Source organism: Narcine bancroftii, chromosome 12, assembly GCF_036971445.1.
Source record: "Narcine bancroftii isolate sNarBan1 chromosome 12, sNarBan1.hap1, whole genome shotgun sequence".
NCBI classification, from domain to species: domain Eukaryota; kingdom Metazoa; phylum Chordata; class Chondrichthyes; order Torpediniformes; family Narcinidae; genus Narcine; species Narcine bancroftii.
This window is the reverse complement of record NC_091480.1, coordinates 97426851-97448702: the sequence shown is the minus strand read 5'-3', so window position 1 is coordinate 97448702 and position 21852 is coordinate 97426851. Positions and strand designations below refer to the sequence as shown.

Sequence of the window (21852 nt, the reverse complement as noted above, 5' to 3'; positions counted from 1 at the left end):
CCCCATAACCCATGATGCACTGACTAACTAAATATCTGTAAATCTCTGCTTTAAATACACCCAACAGCCTTGCTTCCACAGCTACCTGTGGAAACAGGTTCCATAGGCTCACGACACTTAGCCAAAGAAATATTTCCACATCTCTGTTTTAAATTGACACCCTTTTATCCTGAAGTTGTGCTCTCTTGTCCTAGACTCTCCTACCATGGGAAACAACCTTGCCGCATCTATTCTATCCAAGCCTTTCAACATTTGAAATGTCTCTCTTATGTTCTCCCTCATCATTCTGCACTCCAATGAGTACAGACCAGGAGCCGACGAACATTACTCAGGTGCTACCCTTATATTCCTGGTATCATACCAGTAAATCTTCTAAGAACCCTCTCCACTGCCAACATCTCTTTTCTCAAATAAGGTGCCCAAAACTGTACACATTACTCCAAGTGAGGTCTCATCAGTGCCCTATGGAAAGTCAACATTATGTCCCTGTTTTGAAGCGGTCTTATGAAGGATTTGGTTGGTGTGGAAGAGGTGACACAATGGCATTTTCTCTAACAAGGAATTCTGAGGCTTTGTTTGCTGGCCTGGAATGGACAACCAGCTGGAGAATGATGTGAAGGAATGTGAACAATGTCAAGAGCATGGCAAGAATTTGGTTATATGGGTGTATTTGGGGGCCAGAAAGGTCTGTTACTATGCTGTAGCTCTGAATTAAATTAAAAAATTAATCCACTGGAGGTTTTTCTGAAGATATGTTTAACAAAGCACACTGAAAGATGCGAGTGGATTTTGCAGGCTGGTTAATGGGATTGTAGTGAAACAGGAAAGTCTGCAGATGCTATGATTGTCGTCAAGATCTTTTTTCACCCATACCTTGAAGAAGGGCTCAGGCCTGAAATGTCAGTAATGTATCTTTACCTCCGATGAACCTGCTGAGTTCCTCCAGCATTTCTGTGTTTTGACTATGTGATTGTAGTAGACGATATTCTAAATGACAGATGAGTTCCTATGATGTATCTGCGGTTCCTGACAGGTTTTAAACGCAGATGATCCTCACTGACACACAGTCTTTCGTATGATGAAGAGTGGAAGATGTAATGCCAACCTTTCCCGGGGTTCCCTATCAGTCAGCTCTCAACTGTGGAAAGATCGGTGTCGGCAGCCACAGATGGACAGAGAAAGATGACAAGAAGAGATATCAGCACTGTTCACATTGGTGGGAAGGAGGTGGAGAACATAAAAACCTTCAAGTTCTTGGGGGCCTCTACCTCTCCAGGAGCCAGCATATCAAGGCATCCCAAAACCTCTTATTTCTAAGGAGTCGACAGAGAGTTGGTATATCATTGGATACTCTACCAAATTTCCACAGGTGCACTGTGGAAAGTATACTGATCCCTGGTTGATTCTCAATCTGGTTTGGTAATGCAAGATCGCAGAAAACTACAGAAGGTAGCAAACATAGCCAAGTCCTTCACAGGCTCCAACCACCCATCCATTGCAGACATCTATGTCACACGCTGACCCAAGAAGGCAGTCAACATCATCCTGGTCACAACCTCTTCTCACTGCTATCTTCGGCCAGAAGACCAAGAAGAGTTTCTTTCCAACAGCTATCAAATTTTGAACCCCCCCCCCACCCCCCCACTCTTGGTACACTAATTTTGGAGAGTCCACATGAGTGCAGGTCCCTTTTTTCACTAAGATTAATATGATTATTTGTTACCTATCTTGTGTATTTATTGCCTCTTTTAATTTAATTTAATTTGTTTATCATTATAGTTCATCTTTACAAGTACAGCAGAAGTCTTAAATTTTGGGTTGCTTGCCGATTGGGTCAGTCCACATTTTCAGATTTTCCGGATTCTCAGGCAGTACTTCTAAAATTCAAATTTAAGGAGGAACAAAGAAGAGATGAACAAGTAAATTTTGATGGTTGATTCATTACCAAACACAGCACGCTTCATTTATCAAAACAAGCAGTTTTAAAGAAAAATAAAGTCAACACTTGACAACAATGTAAACAATTTTTTTCACGACAAACAAAGGAGCTTGTAATGCTTGAAATGAGGTTTAAAAAGAAAAATACAGTACACAAATGAATTTCTTGTGATAACATTTGTGCATTGCGGCATGCACACAGACGCCCACTAAATTTAACAAGTTTGAGAGTTTTCGAAGAGTCCTATTCTTGGGGAGTCTGGATTTCTGGCATCTGGATTTTTGGACTTCTGCTATACCTGTTTGGCTGCAGCAGGTGGAAATTTCGGGCAAATGTACATTGTATGATGTACATGACTATAAATTCATCATTACTATAAAATGGTCACTGCATTCAACACTTGAATGTAAAGTGCAGACAACAGGGATCTCTCACTCCCTTCGGGTTAAGCACTGTGCGAAGGGAGATGTGCAGCAACTAAGCTTGATGTTTGAGAGGAGATGATGACACATTTAATGAAACTGACTCAACCCAACCTTTTGTAGGATCTTGGCCAGATGATTCAATAGCGAGATGATTCAATACTCATTTCATTTTCCAAAAATAAATATTAACATCACATGTTTAACTGTTTATGAACAAATCAAAGAGCTTCATCATTCATGATAAGAATGTAAGTGCATAAGAAATAGGAGCTGTGTTTGGCCATGTGGCCCATCAAGCCTACTCTGCCATTCAATAAGATCATGACTGATCTGTCTGTGCACTCAGCTCCACTAATGCCCCCCCCCCCCATACCCTGTAGCACTTAATTCTCCTATAATACAAAAAAACATTGTTCCGCATCTTAAATACAGTTATTGAGGCAGCCTCTACTGCTTCCTTGGACAGAGAATTCCACAGATTCGCCATTCTCTGGGAGGAGCAGTTCTTCCTTATATCTGTTTTAAATGTATTCCCCAGGATCTTGAGCCTATGTTCCCTAGTTCTAGTTTGATATTTCCCTGCTTCTATTTTATCAATTCCTTTCTTAATGTTCTATGTTTCTATGAGATCCCCACTCAACTTTGGGGCGGCATGGTTGGGTTAACGGTTAGCGCAACATTGTCACAGCTCCAGCGATCGGGACCCAGGTTCGAATTCCCCTCTGTCTGTAAGGAGTTTGTACCTTCTCCCAGTTTTTTGCATGGGTTTCCTCCGGAGGCTCTGGTTTCCTCCCACCGTTCAAGACATACCGGGGGTTGCAGATTAATTGGGTGTAAATTGGGCAGTATGGGGCTCGTGGAGGCGAAAGGGTCTGTTCCAGTGCCATATGTCTAAATTTGTCCTTCTAAATTCCAATGAGTATGTTTCCAGGTGCCTCAATCTCTCCTCATAAGATAATCCTTTCATTTAAAAAATAAATTTTTTAGACATACAGCACGGGAACAGGCCTTTCTGTTCCATGAGCCCATGCCACCTAATTGCACCCAGTTGACCTACATTAGGGTTAACTGCCCTTATAGTTTGGGTGGGAGGAAACTGGAGCAAACTTTATTTCCAGAATCAACCTGGGGTCTCTCCTCGGCATCTCAGGGAAGGAGACCAGAACTGCATGCAGTACTCCATGTGTGCTTCAACAGTACCCTGTACAGTTGCAACAAAACCCTCTCTGCTGTTAAATGTAATCCTGTAGCAATGAGGGGCAGCATTCTATTTGCCTTTTTTTTTAATCACCTGTATCCCCAGCAAACCAGCTTTTTGAGACTCTTGTACAAGCACTCCCACATCTCTCCGCATAAAAGCATGCTGCAATCTTTCATCATTTAAATAATAAATACCATCTACTACTTTTCTTTCAAAAGTGGATGACGTCATGCTAATTGATTCTGTACTCCATCTGCCAGAACTTCGCACACTCACTTAACCCAGTCGCTAGATAACTCGAGTGAGACACAGTGGCTCTGTTTTACACCAGGTCATTGGCTGCTTCGTGAGGAATTGGGAGGTAATCAATAACCTCTCCTGTAGACAAGGGGTTTGCCTCAGTTATCTTTCAGGGTAGAAGAGTGTGTCTCCTCCTCCCTTAGCCTAAGGGACCTCTTTATGGTCTATCCAATGTGTGCATGAATGTGCATGTGTGTGAGAGGATGGGTGTGTGTTTGTGCACAAGCATGTGCGCGTGTGCCTCTGCCTGTCTGTCTACGGGGTGTTCCTATCTCTGTGAGGATGTATAGGAGTGGGTGTCGGGGCTCTGACCATGGATGCCTCAGTGAGAGTGTATGGGAGGGGGGGTGCTGTGCACGATGACTGGGCAAGATAGTTGAGAAGAAGGTGGAAGCGTTGGAGCTTCCTGACCCTGTACCTTCCCTTCACTGAGAGGTTCTGTTATTTCTCAGGGCAACAGGGAGTACGATGCTCTGCGGCAGTTGTATGTGCGAGATGTGTAACTACAGAAAGCAGTCTGAACATAGGAATACATTCATCACCATTCACATAGGGAGCATTACAGTAAAGTGTAACATTACAGACCCCACTGCTCTTCAGTGAGTCTCAGCTTCTAGAACACCTGGTTAAAGTTGGTGCAGGAGCTGAGGTACGGTTCCCATCACTGCAGTCTCCTACACTGTGTTAGATCACTAGTGAATGGCCCAGAGGGATAGCTCTGAATTTCTTCCACCATCGGCCTCATCTCTCAGGAGATCAGGTGATGAGCAAAGGTAATGTCACCACAGTAACGAATGGTGCAATAAATCGGCTGGGTTTTTCCTTTCAGATGTTTATCTTTAGTAAGTTTGGAGTTTCCCCTCATCTCGTTCCAAGCCCTGAAGAACAAATCAGCCGTCTTTTAACTCGGCCAATGCTCCTTAGTCCTCGTGAGTTAAAAACAAAATGCTGGAGAAGCTCAGTAGGTCAAACCGTTGACTTTATGCAGCAAAGATAAAAATACTGAACCAACGTTTCGGGCTTGAACCCTTCATCAAGGTTATGTTATGTTTTCACTTCAATCACAGTGCCTGCAAACTTTCACGTTAAACTCCTCATGAGATGTTCCATTGTATTGGAGGCAGTGTTTGTGGTACAGCAGGTAGTACTCCTGCTGTCTAGCTCCAGTGATCTCAGTTGGATCTGGACCTCAAGTGTTGACTGAATGTGGAGCCCTTGGTTTCCCCCAAATGTTCCAGTTTCCTCCACATCCTAAAGGTTGTGTGGCCGCTGTAAATCTACCCTAATGTTGGTGGGTTGGGGAACTAGTGAGCATGTGAGACTTAATAGGTTATGGGGAAAGGAAGAATGAGTCTGATGTGTGTGCTCTGACCTAGTAGAAGAGTCGAATGGCCTGCTTCCTTGTCATGGGAAGAAGGACGACTTGTCACTAAACCATGGGGTCAACATGTCAAAAAGAACAAATGAAACATGAGAAGGTCAGATAAAAAGGTATTCCTCCGCTTTTCAGTGGGGTTACAACATAAGTGAAATAGTTCCAGAACCCAAGGAGAAGTGGTTGAATGAAGATGTGACCATTATTTTAATTCCTTTGGCCATTTACATCTAACCATTCACCCAATAATGTGGTGGCACCTTGTCCCACTGAGGCCCTGTATTTGCTATTGATATATTTGTCTGTAGGCCTTGGCAGCCTCTAATGCTGTTCGACTGAGTTTTTGGATGACCTGCTGCTTTTGATCTATGTCATTTGTCTGCTAGGCTGACAAATTGTTCATCTGATCTCCAGGCAGAGTTCTGTTCACGTTTTTGTCTTGGGCTGAGAGATCGATGAGCGGTCCTGGAGAACAAATGTATTTAACTGCTCATCTCTGCTGCACAGGCAACATTACACGTGTTGGGACTGACAAATACAGAAACCCAATTACACCCAGGAGCACGAGGGCAACATTAAAGGTCGCTATCACATCTCATTTTGTTTTCTCAAGTAGAGAACAGCAAGGAACTAAATTCTGCTTTTCCAACGGCCTCATTAAATCACAGTAGGTAATCTGTAAACAGTATTAGAGTAAATAACCACAACACTTGTTCAGTAGTATTCTTCCAGAGCTTATTATGAGCAAACAATGGAGAAAGTTGGTCTGAACAAATCATCCACTCCACAGAGTGAGCGATAGACTTTATTTATTTAGATGCCTGAAGATTGTTTCTGTTAGTACTAGCAGGAGATCCCAGGACAAATAAATCCAGCTGTCGAAAGTGTGCATTTGAACACAGGGTATCTTTTATCTTGGGCTATTCTTGATGTTGTCAAGACCATGTTAATGACCTGTTACTTCAATCCCCACAATTTTTGCAATGACACCATTCCCACAATTCTGTGATTCCATGAATATTGATAACGAGCATAAACCATAAAAATCTACAGCACAGGACAGGCCCTTTGGCCCACAATGTTGTCCTGACATAATAAACTAATCTAACAACTGGCTGGGATTTCCCTACTGCATAACCCTTCATTTTTATCTGTTCCATGTACCTATCTAATAATCTCTTAAAACATCCTATTGTACCTCTCTCAACCACTGTTGATCCACCCATCAATCTCTGTGAGTAAAACCTGCCTTTTATATCCCCCTGTACGTACTCCCAAGCACCTTAAATCTATGCCCCCATTTCAGCCCCGGGAAATATCCTCTGGCCATCCACAAAATCAATGCCTTTCGTCATCCTATCAGGCAACCCTACCATCCTCTGTCGCTCCAAGGAGAAAAGGCTTGACCAATTCAGACAGCATCCTCTACACACTCACTTATATGAACTCTATATAGACTTCATGGCTCTTAAAGTCTATATAGAGTCTACTCTAGATCCCACAGTCAATGAAGACCAACACACCATACCCCTAAACAGTACTATCAGCCTGTACAGCAGTTTTGAGTTCCTGTGGACACAGACCCTAAGAGATCTCTTAGTTTGTCCTCACTGTTCAGAGTCCTCCCACTAATAGAAATGAATCAATTCAGACTTTTCTGGGTTTAACTCCATTTGCCATATCTCAGACCTTCCCCTGATGAAACCATGCTGACTTATCCCTAATCCAATTATGCCTCTCTGAATGCTAAATGCTTAGGATCCTCTCCAACAGCTTGCCCACCACTGAAGTCAGCCTCAATGGTCGATAATCTATCTCATCTCCACTCCCTTTCTTGTATAGGGGAACAACATTTGCAATCTTCCAATCCTCCAATACTTCTCCTGCCCCCGGTGACGATGCGAAAATCATCACCAGTGGTCCAGCAACTTCCTCCCTCACTTCCCACAGGAGCTTGGTGTGGCTACATCCAACTTCATGCTTTGCAAAGGCTCCAACGCATCCTCGTTGTCAACATGCTCTAGTATGTCAATCTGCTTTAAGTCAAGCCAAGGTCTTTTTCTCTGTGGAATATTGAAGCAAATAACTCATTAAGGACATCTGCTACCTCCTCCAACTCAATGCACTTGGCTCCATCGTCACCCCTAATCCTCACACAAACCATCTCTTGGTTTTCACATACTAGTGGGATACCTTGGGGTTTTCCTTTATCCTGCTTGTCAAGGCCTTCTCCTAGCCCTTTCCAGTTTGTTTTAGTCCTTTCTTAAGCACCCTGGCAAATTTTGTAATTCGCTAAAGCCCTATCCGTTCCTATCTTCTTAAACTTTTCTAAAAGGCCTGGTCAGAGTAGATGTGGCAAAGATGTTTCCCATGACAGGGGAGTTAAGGACAAGAGGGCACAACTTCAAGATTGAAGGGCGCCCGTTTAAAACAGAGTTATGGAGGAATTTCTTCAGCCAGAGAGTGGTGAACCTCTGGAATTTACTACCACCGGGATAACATCTCTTCTTCCATTTGGGCACCCTCCAACTGGATGGCATAACCATCGACTTCTCCAGTTTCCATTAAACCTCCCTCCCCCACTTCTCTTTCCTATCTCCTTCCCTTTAGTTCTCTCTCTCTTTCTCTCTTCCCTTTTCCCTCTGTCTCCTTTCACAGAACCAAAAACAATTCTCACCTTTCCTCTTATCATATCCAATTAACACCTTGTGTCTGTTGGTCTGGACTCCTCCCCCTCCCAATCTTCCCCCTTAACCTCTTTAATCTTGCATTCAGATTCCTGTCTGCTTTTTACTTACACCTTGAAGAAGGGCTCAGGCCCAAAATGTCAGTAATATATCTTTACCTCCTGTGGATGCTGTGAGACTTGCTGAGTTCCTCCAGCATTGTGTTTTTACTACAATCACAGTGTCTGTAGACTTTCATGTGTCACTCCATTGGAAGGAAAATGGCAAGGACGTCCAGGAGTGCCTGAGAAGTGGTGAGGGTGAAAACTCCCGCAGTGAGGCACTAGGTCAGGCAGATCAGACAGGATTGTGAAACTTGGAAAGGGTAATGTTAACAAAACCGCTCTATGCAATAGCCAACGATTTAGGTGAAAGAGTCATTTGGGGAACCTAAAGTCCCCAAACACCGATAGCATATGTTCAATACCACATTCTGTCAGTTCCCTATGGGGTGTAGTGAAAGTTCCGACATAATCCATTAGAGAGGGCTGTGACTGAGGATCATTAAGTTGATGATTCCAGGGATCATTAGCTTTGATGATGTTCAAGGCAATTGGACCTGGTGGTGCACACGAATGTAATGCTTCCAGGATTGATGGGTTCTGATGACAACAAGACTCAGCCAGGAACTCTAGGAACTCTCTCCTTCAGTTCCAAAAACCTTCCTTCTCTTCTTACCATGAAAACAATCATCATCCTTTATACCAGTCTAATGTTAAACACATCATAACAAACATAACCTGGTCCATCGCAATCTCCAACCTCCCATCTATTGAATCCAGCTACATGAGGCACTGCCTCAAGAGGGCAGTGAGCAATATGAGGGACCCCATCACCTTGGTTCCAACCTCTTCTCGCTGCTGCCATTGGGCAGAAGGAACAGAAGCCTGAAGACTAGCACCTCTAGATTCAAGAGCTGTCACACTATTCAACCTCGCCTTGTTGCACTAATCAGGAAGCCCTTTTATAGAGTAAAAAGATGCGACTACAAAGGCGGAGATTCTTCGCCCTCATGTCCCGACCCTACCTTCATAAATGCTCCGCGAGCGGCTCCAAGGCATCGACTCCGATTCTTCCAGAGGTAGTCCCAGGGGTGGAACAGCGCTCCACCTCGCATCATGCCTCTCCAAGTGGTTGGCTAGGAGTGGGCTGATAACATCATGATGACACCGTCGGCCCACGACCCAGGACCTAGTTGAGTTGAATCCGGTGCCAATTACTGAAGAAATACATAACAATGTTTACTTTCTGTTATGTACTTAAATTAAATGGTTAATATTTCAAGAGGGGTAGGGTGAGTCTTACAGAACTTACCTGCATGTTTGCATGGGATTGAAATGGCCATTTCTCTGCTTCCTGCACCAAGCCAGAGGGGCAGCGCCGGGCAGGAGACTGATTAATGGCCGTCTTCGTTACCCATAATCCCGCACACAGCTGGAACCGCTCTGCGCTTCCCAGAGAGGTTCGAGCTGCATGGGGGATGGTGGGTGACAAAGACGGTCATTGCTCACCGCTTATTTATGCTGTCATGTTGACGGACAGTCCCACGGCAACAGTTGCCCCGCCTACATCGGCTCTGGAGGTCATACCGAGGCACCACTCCGCATAAAAGCAACGCTGGATCAGCCTTTTAAGGCTGCTCTATAAAAAGGTAAGTGCAGATTTTTCGCTGCCAATGGAGCCGGCCTCAAAGCAGAGGTCCTCCAATTAAAACACCCAGGGACTGGTCCAACACCACAAAAGGATTGTCTGCCTTATTGCTGAGTCTTTTTTTTTGCACTAGGATTACTGTAAATATTCATCATCGAGTTTTTGTGCCTTTATCATCTTTTGAATTCAATTATGTATTTAGTGTGAGGTTGTTTTTTTAGTTGTTTTGCAGTAGTTTTTTTAACAAAATACATGTCCAGCAGCAGCAAGTAAGAATTTTGATGCCTATGTACATTGTACAATGTGAACTCATGATTAAGTTATCACAATACCTGACGTGTTCATGTCAGTGGCTTCAAATTGGTCTCAATTGGATATAAAATAGATTGGTGCACAAATTCCTTCAAAATGGCAACAGCTGTCCCATGCTCTGAGCAATCCTCCTCGATGAGGATCAAGGAACAGGAACTACTTGAGCTAATCAGGTGGTAAGTTTTTTATGTACGTTGAGCAGAATCGCACTTCCCACGAAATCATTGCAATAAAACATGGCAGTGAGTTGCCACTTTTTTCATCATATTCCCTGCTGGGGTTAACCATGGACAGGATTAGTGTTTCTGATTCACCAGTTAAAACTCTGTAGAGGGACACGCCTGGGTCCTGCCAACTCTCCCATTGGCCACTGATAGAGTTGCACTTATATTTGATCAATTTTCTATCTGCCTTTGTCCTGTGCTGGAAACCTTCGTGGATTTGTCGAAAGGTCAAACATTTCAGTGACATTTACTTTCGAGTTTCAAGATGAAGGAGCAGATGGCAAAGGATCACTGCAGCAACATCTCTGTATTAAAGCTCCAGCCCATACCGTCAATTATTAATAACTGAACTGTGTTGAGGATATTTTGGAGGAGGAAGAATTTCCAGCTTTAAAAACATTTCTGTAACAATTCAGAAGTATAAAAATAACCAAGAGAAGTTGTTCAATCCATAGTTTTAACTGCAGTGAATTAGATATGCAGAACAATGCCATTTCTTTTATTCAGATGCTGCTTTTTCTCCTACCAAAATGTTGGTTATATATTTTTACCTCCAAAGGGCGCTGCTAGCCCGGCTGAGTTCCTCCTGTGTTTTCACTACAACCACAGATTTTCCTATTTCACTAGCTACCTATCATTTTATTTCTATATTGAATGCTTGAAAGGGATATTGACCAAATCATAAAGATTGCCAACTATCACAAAGTAGGACAAAAGGGCAAATAATGAGGGGCTTTGTCACCCACCATCCCCCATGCAGCTCAAACTTCTCTGGGAAGCGCAGAGCGGTTCCAGCTGTGTGCGGGATTATGGGTAACGAAGACGGCCATTCAAGGCTATTGTAATTGTTCTGGAAAATTCAGATCATCATGGTATGACTTCATATTCTTTCCATCCTTCCATTGCAGTGCCCACAGAGGAAATAAAACTCCCTTAAAACATGACCAAACATGAACTGGAACCATAGTTAATTGTGCTGGGATCTTGGTACCTAGTTTATGGGTCCAGAGATTATAAATCATGGGAGCAATTGGATTTGATAACTGCAGGGCAGCCATTCTTAACCGTCTTTTGGCTGCAGCACCCCCTGAGGACTCTGGGTTCTCTTCCCTGAGAAGCAGTCAGGTTTAGTTCATTTCTTCCATACTTCTCTCCTAGATCACATAAAAATAAATAAAATATATTTTATGATTTCAGTCCGTGGCCCCCTCTTAAACGGGCTTCATTCGTCAGGGGATTGAGATCAGGAGTCGTGAGGTCACGTTGCAGCTCTACAAATCTCGGGTGAGACCGCACTTAGAATCTTGTGTTCAGTTCTAGTCATCTTATTACAGGAAGAATGTGGAAGCTACAGAGAGGGTGCAGAGGAGATTTTCCAGGGTGTTGCCTGGATTGGAAAATATGTCTTATGGGGCAAGGTTAGCAAGACTTTTCTTGTTGGATCAAAGGATGAGAAGTTACTTAACAGTGGTCTACAAGATTCTGAGAGGCATAGGTAAGGTGGACAGCTAATGCTGTTTCCCAGGGCAGAAATATCAAACACCAGAGAACATACATACAAAGTGAAGGAAGGAAAGTTTAGGGGTGACATCAGGGGTAAGTTTTTTTTACACAGAGTGTGGGTGCCTGGAATGCATTGCCAGGGGTGGTGGTGGAGGCTGGAACATTAGACTTATTTCAGAGACTCTTAGATAGGCACATGGATGGAAGAAAAATAGAGGGTGATGAGGTAGGGAGGATTTTTTTTTGTAGGTATATAATGGGACAGCACAACATCATGGGCTGAATGGCCTGTACTGTGCTGTAATGTTCTATGTTCATCTATAGCATGTTTTTATCTCAGTCATGGCTGAACCACTGCAATCCACTAAGTGCATTGCTTACTCAGGCAATGGCCAAGAAGAATGCAGCTGTCTGTTTTTTTAATAAAAAGTTTAATTGCATAACCTGAATTAATTATATAAGATGAGTAAACAAGGAAGGGGTAATTTGTCTGCAACATTCCAGTGAAGAATGAGACCATTCTGGACTGACATGTTGATTTAGTCCCTGATTTTCAGTAATCGAATCTACTAGAATTTTACATGATTTGGCATAATGGTTTCATATTTCATGGTCTGCTCCTGGGCTGGTGAGTCTTCTCCCTCTCCCAGCAGTATAAATGGAATTATTTCTCATTGATTCACTATCCCCCAAAGGTTCTGAAGAATAAAACAAAGATTATAATTTTCTGTTGTATGATATGAGTTTACAATTCACCCTAAGTCTGAAAATCTAAATTCACCAAACTTTCTACATCGTATCACTAGGTAAGTTATATAATTATAGTTTAAGCGTGTGCTCAGGAAGCTTCTTTCAGCCAATAGCAGCCGTCCTATCTGAGAAAAGTTAACTGTAGTCGGACACAGCTAATGGACTGAGAAACTACAGCTGGACCGAGAAACGGCAGCTGTACGAAGAAAGTCCAGCTGGACCGAAAAACTGCAGCTGTACCAAGAAAGTACAGCTGGACCGAAAAACTAAAGGTGGACTGAGAAACTTCAGCCGGTAATAATTCCAGTGCATCCGTACATTGTGTGCATGACAAGAAATTCATTTTAACTCGCATTAACCATAAGCTGCTGGATGAAATCAGAGGATTTTTAACCTTACTGCACGGTAGAAGATCCTTCCGGCCCATGAAACACATGCCGCTCAATTACACCTGATTAACCTTCCAACCGTAGCTGGCACAGTTAGTGTAGTGGTTAGCGCAACGCTGTTACAGCGCCAGTGGTGTCTGTGAGGAGCTTGTATGTTCTACCTGTGTAGGGTCTGTTACTGAGCTGATAATTTAAAATTAAACCCCGTACATTTTGGAGTTTAATGTCATATCCACAGTACAACACGCACAATTCTTGCTTTGTTGCAGCAGAATGAAAACTATAATTTAGTAAACTTAGTGGATTTCAAAAAGGCAACAAATGAATCAAAGCAATAATAAATATTCAGCGATCCTCGTGTAACCATCTATGGGTCACAGTGGGTCCTGACCTGAAATGTTGACTGACCATTCCTACCCACAGATGCTGCTGACCCGCTGACTCTCTCCACCAGCTCAGTATTTGCTGAGGATTCTCACATATGCGATCTTTGTGTTCCACTTCTCCAGACAGGGGCTGGGTCCCTGTGGTGATATGCTTTATGCAGTAAAGACCTCCCTCTAGTGGAAATGCATTGAAGTCCAACTGAAAGTTGATGGAGCCAAGCCATATATTCCACCCGGGCGCTCTCCAACCAGACAGAATGAACATCAACGGCCAACTTCCATTCACCTGAATAAAAGTTGGGGGGGGGAGGAGGAGGAACAAGCTAACAGGTAAAAAGAGCTCATGGGTGGATACAGGTGAGAGTAGAGGAGAAAAAAGATGAAAAGCGATGGAGAGAGGGTCGAGGAGAGCTCTCTGAGAGGAGAGGGAATGGGGAGCTGGAGAAAAGGAGATAGAGGTGTAGTCAAAGAGAGAGACTTGGGTGAGGCGGGTGAATGGAAGTTGGCCATCGATGTTCACTTCAGCTGGCAGCTCTTTCTACACTCCCACCACCCTCTGTGAAGAAAGTTCCCCTAATGTTCCCCCTAAACTTTACCCCTTTCACCCCTAACCCATGTCCTTTAGGGCCTGCTTGCATTTAATCTATCTATCATCCTCTATACCTCCCCTCATTCTACGATGATCCAGGGAAGTCCTAACCTGTAACTCAGCTGTTCAAGTCCCAGCAACATTCTTGCGGTTCTTCTCTGCACTCTTTCATTCTTGTTGATATCCTACCTGTATTACAGTGCCAGTGACCAGCTATACAAGTCTGGCCTCACTGATGTCACACGCAACTTCACCATAACCTCTATTACAGTGCCAACGACCTGGGTTCTTATCCAGCGCTGTTTGTAAGGAGTTTGCATGTTCTCCCCAGGACCGTGCAGGTTTCCCCCAGGTGTTCCATTTTCCTCCCATTTTCCAAAGACTAGCAGAGTTACAAGGATAATTCATCACATGGGTGTATTTAGGCGGTGTGAGGTCATGGGCCAGAAGGGCCTGTTACCGTGCTGAAGCTCTAAATTAATACTAAAAGCTCTGGTTCTGGCTCTACTTCCCATAGGATGATGATGGTTCCTTTCAGTCAGTTTGTTGGGTTTGATATAATACCCCACCCCTCAGAAAGGAGCAGTGTGTGTGTGAATGGATTTAGGTCCAGGCCCACCCTCTCGACATTCCCTCCCAGATCCAGTGACATGGTGAGGTCTGAGTCGGCTGGGGAAGTTCTGTTGCAGAGAATGGTGAGACCAAAGGGCGCCCTTTCCGTGCTTCACAGCACGTGTTTGCTAGATTGCCTTTGACCCTATGAGAGGGTTTGTCCGGCCTTTAACAGGTCTTGTTTGTCATCCTGCAGTGTCTAGCCATCCTCTGCACCAGGCCAGCTGGGTGGGGGAGCTGGTTTAGTCACTGGCCACCTGACCTTGCGACTGGTAGCACTTAGATGAGTGACCTGACCAGGGTCTGGTACGATACTCACTTATTGCTATCACATAATACAATATCAAACATGGAGGCACTGGCAAAAGATTGAGTTAAGGCTCAATTGCCGATCTGTAAAGGAGATTTAACAAATCTATATTTCCAAAATGCAGGACCACAAAAAATGAAAAATATTACAGGGCCAGTGGCCAGGGTTCGAATCCTGTGCTCTGTAAGGAGTTTGTATGTTCTCCCTGTGTCTGTGTGGGTTTCCTCCCACCCTTCAATATGTACCAGGGGTTGGAGGTTAATTGGTGTATGAATGGATGGTACAGGCTTGTGGACTTGAAGGGCCTATTACCATGTTGTATCTCTAAATAAAACTAAAAATAACATCCTAACTCCTGTATTTGATACTTTTTTTTCAAACTTTCTTCAAAGGAAATGCACCAGTTGGGGAAAATGAGCAAACTCCACGCAGTCAGCACCTTAGGTTAGGATCGAACCTGGAGCTGTGAGTCACTGTCATTACCTGCTCTACACGGTGACAGTGAAGGGAAGCCTGGTAGCTACTATCGAATCTCGGTACTTTCCTTAAACTTTCACTTACCAATATGTTCATCTGGTTAAATGAGCTCTCCCCTTGAATGTCCACAATTAAGTCAGTGCTGGGAAAAATTCCTGATAAACGTCTTGCTGCTTTGGACTGACGCTGACGATTGTTTGGGTTTCACCGTGAGTTCATCTACATGAACAGAGAGATAGGGTTTGTGTTTCTCCCATACAATCAGGTTCTAATTAGTTATCATCTGTCTTTCTCAAAACAAGGCGGGTTCTGGATAAAGTAACTCCCAAAACAAAGTGTGATAAACAGGAAGTTCTTGGGCCTAGTTTCTTGGTATTTCCACATCCTCCCTCTCCAGAGGATGTCTGGCTTCCTTTGGGTGTCTGATATCATGGTTTTTTTTTACATTTAAACTGATCTTTACACCAGGTGCACATAAAATCTCAAAGCAGTCTAGCTTCCACCATTAAAAGAATGGTCAAAACTCATGCCCAATCTTTATGGGTTCTGACCCGAAATGTCGACTGTTCTTTTTCTCCCATTGATGCTGTTCAACTCACTGAATTCCTCCAGTAGGTATATATGTCTTCATATATACAAATAAATCAATAAATAATATATCATGAATATGAGTCTCGGAGGGTAGTGTGAGCAGTTCCTTCGGTCGTTCAGCATTCTCACTGCTTGTGGGAAGAAGCTGTTTCTCAGCCTGGTGGTGTTAGCTGATACTCCTGGATCTCTTCCTCAACAGGAGTAGCTGAAAGATGCTGTGTGCAGGGTGGAAGGGGTCCTCAGTGATTTTGTGGGCCCTCTTCAGACAGTGATCCCGCTAGATCACGTTGATGGGGGGAGAGGGAGATTCCATTAATCCTCTCTGCCACTCTTATGGTCCTGAAGATTGACCTCCGATCCATTTCTCTGCAGTAACTGTACCACTCTGTGATGCAGCCAGCCAGGACACTCTCGATAGAGTTCCTATAAAAGATTGACATAATGGTGGTCAGTAGCCTTGCTCGCATCTTAGGAAGTGCAGTCACTGTTGCGCCTTCCTGACAAGTGAGGAGATCTTGAGTGTCCATGAAAGATCACTAGCTAAGTGAACTCCAAGGAACCTTGGTGCTCTCCACTCTCTCTACTACAGAATTGTTGATGTGTAGTGGAGGGTGCTCATTCCTGGTCCTCCTGAAGTCAATAATCATCTCCTTCATCTTGTCCACGTTGAGGTTCAGGTTGTTCTTCTCATACCATTTCATGAGATTTTCCACCTCTTCTCTGTAGTGCAAACTGCCTAAAAAAAGCCATCTCCCTTTAGTAATTTTGACCTGCTAAGCTCAAGTTCCTTCACAGACCACCATTTGGAATTTTTCTTTGGTAAACATAGTTTTTGATAATTTTCTTTTTCGCTGCTGTCAAATGTACAGCCTTGTTTTACTATCACTTGGTATTATATCAGCAATATTTCTCTTTGCCATGGATCACCTATAGCAAGCTAATGGACCACAGGTTGAGAGGTATCAGGTTAAGTCATTTCCTGCATCCTAACACTGTGTCCATGTAGACAGTACTGTTTAATGTGAGAATTTAACAAAGAACTTCCACAGTGAAAGACGGTGACCAATTTACAATCCACAAGAGTTGATGTTTTAAATCCTCAAAATAAAGACAAGTTCTTCTACAGTCAGAAAAAGGCCAGTCTAATCTTTCATCTCAAAAGGGTGGTGATAAGCAGTCTGAGCCAGCACCCCTGAGGCAGCAAACCTGCTTGTCAAATGGAAGGAAATTTCTGCAGCTTTCAGCTAGATGTTCACAAAAAGATAATTGTCACAAATAGATAATTGTCCTTCTTTGAAGAACTGAATGTAACCCCAAAACACAAGAGAAGGCCACTCTATCCATCATGCCTGCCTCACCAGTAACATGAACAGGCCTGATCTACACTCGCCTCAACTCCAAATCTGTTCCCTGTGGCTCTCAATTTTTTGATCTTTCAAATATTTATCGATCACCAGTTAATCAACACTTTTCCAGAGTGTGAAGCCCTGTAAAAGGTAGTGGTCGCAGCCCAGGACATCACAGGTAAAAACCCTCCCCACTATTAAGTGCATCTACAGGGTGAGCAGCAGCAATCATCAAGGATCCACCCCACCCAGCACACGTTCTGTTCTCACTGCTGCCATCAGGAAAGAGGTATCAGTGCCACAAGACTCACACCACCAGGTTCAGGAACAGCTGCTCCCCCTCCACCATCAGACTCTTCAATGACAAACTCAATCAGGGACTCATTGAACAAATCTTACAAAAACTCTATTGTATTTTTTCATTAAATGACCAGCTTATTTTCTATTTGTGGTTCCTTGTTTCGTGACTCTCCCAGCAGTGAAAACGTCAGGTTACCTGCCCCACCAAACCTCCTGAGGATTAAGGTCACGTTTTGCATTCTTCTCAACTCCAAGGAATGCAGACCCAAGCTTTCCAGCCTCCCTTGACCACCTGCCCTCTTATCCCCAGAGTTGGTCTGGTGAGTCTCCTATGACTAGCTTCAGTGTTACTAAACCCTTTCCTTCCGTGTAGATTGTGCTCAGGTGGAATATAAGATGTTGTTCCTCCAATTGACAGATAGGCTTGGTTCGGCAAAGTGGAGTACTTAGGAGGAAACCCACACAGTCACCAGAGGTCAGAACTGAACCCAGGACACTGGAGCTGAAAGGGAACTGCATTACCTACAACAGCACCGTACTGTTTCTTAAAGGAAAGTTGTCTTTGTTGCTACTTTGCCATTAACCAGACTCTTTCTGCTCCATTAGATGATCTTAATGATTCCAAAAAAAGGTGTGGTGTTTTCTACTCCAAGTTATCTGTTAGTCAGAACCAATAAATGCAAAGGGACTTACAACTCCTTTGAGTCCCTATTGCAGGCAATTTGGTCCAAATCAAACAAAAAGGCTGCAGATGCTGGAAACTTGAAACAAAAGCAGAAAATGCAGGAAACACTCAAGCAAGATGGTCAGCATCTGCGGAAAGAGAAACAGAGATAAATTGATGGACCGAAACATTAGCTCTGTCCCTCCCTCTGCCGTTGCCACCTGATCTGCAAATTATATTTTCTTACAATAACTACGTTTATATCAGAAATGATTCATAAGCTGCAAAATACTCAGATCATGAGAAGGTAAGAGGTTATCTTTATTGATTAATTAGGTAAAATCATAACATAGGAATTGGTTTACAAAGGATGAACAAATGGCTTTATGTTCAGTACTTTCCCTGTGCACTGATGAAGCATCACATCAGTTAAATGACTCAGGCTACTGAGGCCCTGCATTTTTCTTGCCTTTTCATCCTCAGGATGCTCTGGTTTAAAGCGGCATGGTGGGATAGCCAGATAGTGCATCTGTCTCACAACTCCTGGAATCTGGGTTCGATCCTGGCCTTGGACACCGTCAACGTGAAGCTCGCTCCTCAATCATGTCGCTAGCATCCAAGTCCTTCCAGACCTCAAAGATGAGCTGGTAGTTTATGTTGGTGAGCGACTGAATGGGGAATGGAGAATGAATTGTAATGATAGAGGGGAACAGGGAATTGAGGATTGGAAGACAGCAGGGGATATTAGTTCAAATGGCCTCTGTCCGTGAAATGAAACATTTCCCAACAATGTGTACTCAGCAAGAACCCACAAACAAATGACTCAGTTGTGGCCGTCTTGATCACAGGCTCTGACCTCCCATCCACTGCAGACATCGGTGTGAGGCACGGCCTCAACAAGGACCCACATCACCCTGGTCACAACCTCTTCTCACTGCTACCTTCAGGCAGCAGCCACAGAAATCTGACATCCAGCAACTCTAAATGATAAAAGTTTGTTCTGGCAGCTATCATGCTCTTGAATCTCCCCAAACTACCCCTAGGACCACCAGAAAATTTGTCTTCACTATTGAAACGTCACTCTTTTTGCAACTATGAATAATTATTTATCGATCCTTTTATATATATCCCTTTCTGTCTCCTGATGTATTATGGTAACTTAAAACTATTGTTGTTGATGTATCTTACGTATCTGTGTGGTCGGAGAGAAAATCTGCTTCTGTGCATTGTACTTATGCAAATATAATTTTTTAAAAATTTTAAATATTAAATTTTCTTTTCAACACACCAGAAGTTGATTCTGGCCATTTAAACAATTACACCCAAATTAACCTACGTTTTGAATGGTGGAAGGAAACCCACACAGATACAGGGAAAACGTACAAAATCCTTACAGGCAGCTCCAGATTCAAACCCGAGTCGCTGTTGCGGTAATAGCATCGCGCTAACCACTACATTCACCGTGCCGTCCATAATGATCTACTGTCAAATTCATGTTGTGATTTGAAGAACACGCATTACCCACAACGCTGGATGAGATTCTGCTGTGAGATGTGTACGGCCACCCAAGCACGTAGGACCTCTGTTAACCAAACTCTTGTTTACCCATTGAAGAACCCACTGAACTCCTTATTAAATGACAGATTGCTGTGTGCCTAAATCCTGGAGTATTGCCTGAACACACAATCATATAGAAACAAGAGTGACGGTGAATCAACCAGGCCGACACGTCTACATGGAGCCCATTCTTTGACATGGTCTGAGAAAATAAACATTGGGGAACGTTGTATCAGTTGATAGCTGAGGGATTGGCTCCGCAAATATTTATTGTATTGAGAAAATTAGAGAGGGCCGTGGAGATTAACGTGAAGAGAGCGGAGGGCCAGCAGCGAATCATGGAGGCGTCAAGAGTGTATCTAGGGCATGGTAGGCGCTCAGGTGCCACGCTCTGGGTGAAGAATGCCTCCCTCACATCTTATCCCCTTGCCCTAAACCCTCTAGTTTTATCTACAACATGAATTCTACTCACAATTTTAGATATCTCAACCATATTCCCTCTTAACCTTCTTTGTTTCAGTGAGGTGAAACTCTAGCCTCTCCTCATAACTGAACTATTTCATCTCAGGCCGCACCAGGATGTTTCCTCTGCACCCTCACCTCTTCCCTGCACTATGAAAATTTCCATGATCTCACCTTCACCTGGTCAAGGGAAATGGTAGGTGAATAACACATCTCTTCTGAAAGACTTCTCTGAAATCTCATTGCTTTGCAAGGATACATCCAAGTGGTGGGTCTTGAAAGCAAAATTTCCAGATCTAATGGAAACCATAGTTGATACCAAACAAGCCTTTTCAAGACCCTCAATGGTGAGGTGATTATTCATTAAATGAAACGGTTCCTATTTCCCTTTCCAACCACATGCTGTTTTGTTAATTGGCTACTGCAGATGTGAGCATCTTTTGAGGGGGAGGACGTGGAGGGGGAGGACGTGGACCTGTCCTCACTGACAAAAGGCAAAGGAGGAAAAACCCAACACCCAACCCCAACCCACCAATTTTCCCCTGCAACCGCTGCAACCGTGTCTGCCTGTCCATCGGACTTGTCAGCCACAAACGAGCCTGCAGCTGACGTGGACTTTTACCCCCTCCATAAATCTTCGTTCGCGAAGCCAAGCCAAAGAAAGAAAAGAACTGCAGATGACCACTTCAAGCCCAATGTCATTGGTAACAGTTGGACAAGGACAAATTTCCAAGCATAAGGTGTTCCAATCATCACGGACATTGCAGCAGTTAAACCTTCCCTGCCCATTTGTGCTATATATCTGCAAAGAGTGTATCAGGCAGATTCGACCCAACGTTCTTCCCAATCACCCTTCCCTTGTTTAAATTTACTTGTTACTTCAGTTCTCATTCCTGATGGCTTTTGAGTTTTTAACTACAGGCTCAAGTTCAAGAACGTTCATGAGTTTATCAAGAGATATATCACCCTGCGCAGTTCAGTGTGATTAGTTGCAATTTTCACAAGCCAAATGTTTAAAATAAATACTTAAAAACTGATAACAAGGTGCGATGAAAGCCTATTCAAGCTAACTTGAAAAGTGATGAAAGATTACATTCAAAGAGCAATGCCCAAAAAATGTAGACTATCATGTAGAGGTAAAACAAGCATCTTCATGTTAAACGAAGGCCAAAGTGGTACCTTGATGGAATTCATTGCCTCAGATGGCTGTGGAGACCAAGTCATGAAGTAGATACAAGACCAAGGTAGATCGGTTCCTGATTAGGAAGGCAATCAAGGGCTATGGAGAAAGGCAGGAGAGTGGGTTTGAAAAGGATAATCTCCTCGTATGCTTTTGGAATGTGGGAGGAAGCCCATGCAGACACTGGTAGAATGTACAAACTCCTTAAAAGACTGCTGGATTCGAACTCGGGTGGCTGGCATTGCAAGTGTTGTGGCCATTTTCTCACCCAGGGAACAGTCGATTGAAGGTCAGGGCCTGAAAATGCTTTGGAGGCAGAAGCCATCATTGCATTTAAGTGTTTGGGTGTGTGCTCCAAGCCGTGAGCTTCTGGGCTCTGGTGCTGGAGGGAGAGTTTAGATTCTTCTCATATAAAATGAACTATGATGGGACAAATAACATAACCTCTTCCACAAGTAGGGCCAAGGGAATATTTATTGTCAATTTGTGGCTATTTTAATGACGACGATACTGTAAATGCATCGAGGCTTGGCCAAGAGGAAGCTTCTTGGTTCTCAAATAAATTCACAGCAGCTGTCAGCAAG

At 43.6% G+C, this 21852-nt stretch overlaps 1 long non-coding RNA gene across 12 annotated transcripts in view; it reads right to left on the bottom strand.

Moving 5' to 3' along the window:
- Positions 1–18215, bottom strand: part of LOC138746730 (uncharacterized) — a 94469-nt gene extending 76254 nt beyond the window's left edge. For 11 of the 12 annotated variants that reach the window (XR_011347070.1, XR_011347073.1, XR_011347072.1 and 8 more), the window contains exons 1-3: positions 18099–18215; positions 15253–15387; positions 8994–9185 (exon numbers count right to left, since the gene is read on the bottom strand). This is a non-coding gene — a long non-coding RNA (uncharacterized lncRNA). The remainder of the gene's footprint in view (positions 1–8993; positions 9186–15252; positions 15388–18098) is intronic. The other variant, XR_011347080.1, reaches the window with a different exon arrangement.
- Positions 18216–21852: the final 3637 nt, after the last annotated feature.